Source organism: Mizuhopecten yessoensis, unplaced genomic scaffold, assembly GCF_002113885.1.
Source record: "Mizuhopecten yessoensis strain PY_sf001 unplaced genomic scaffold, ASM211388v2 scaffold11129, whole genome shotgun sequence".
Taxonomy (NCBI): Eukaryota; Metazoa; Mollusca; class Bivalvia; order Pectinida; family Pectinidae; genus Mizuhopecten; species Mizuhopecten yessoensis.
The window spans coordinates 829,153-829,788 of record NW_018408894.1 but is presented as its reverse complement, the minus strand read 5'-3'; positions in this window follow the sequence as shown (position 1 = coordinate 829,788).

The following is a 636-nucleotide window of genomic DNA, read 5'->3' as shown; positions in this document are numbered from 1 at the left end:
TTAGGTCTAGGAAGGATGGAGTGAGCAGTGACCCCTGGAGTACCAAGGCTTAGGTCTAGGAAGGATGGAGTGAGCAGTAACCCCTGGAGTACCAAGGCTTAGGTCTATTAGGTCCAGGAAGGATGGAGTGAGCAGTGACCCCTGGAGTACCAAGGCTTAGGTCTATTAGGTCTAGGAATGATGGAGTGAGGATTACCCCTGGAGTACCAAGGGTTAGGTCTATTAGGTCTAGGATGGATGGAGTGAGCAGTAACCCCTGGAGTACCAAGGGTTAGGTCTAGAAATGATGGAGTGAGGGATACCCCTGGAGTACCAAGGCTTAGGTCTATTAGGCCAAGGATGGATGGAGTTAGCAGTGATGCCTGGAGTACCAAGGCTTAGGTCTAGGATGGATCGAGTGAGCTGTAACCCCTGGAGTACCAAGGCTTAGGTCTAGGATGGATGGAAGAAAGCAGTAACCCCTGGAGTACCAAGGCTTAGGTCTAGGATGGATGGAGTGAGCAGTAACCCCTGGAGTACCAAGGCTTAGGTCTAGGAAGAATGGAGTGAGGATTACCCCTGGAGTACCAAGGCTTAGGTCTAGGAAGGATGGAGTGAGCAGTAACCCCTGGAGTACCAAGGCTTAGGTCTAGGAAG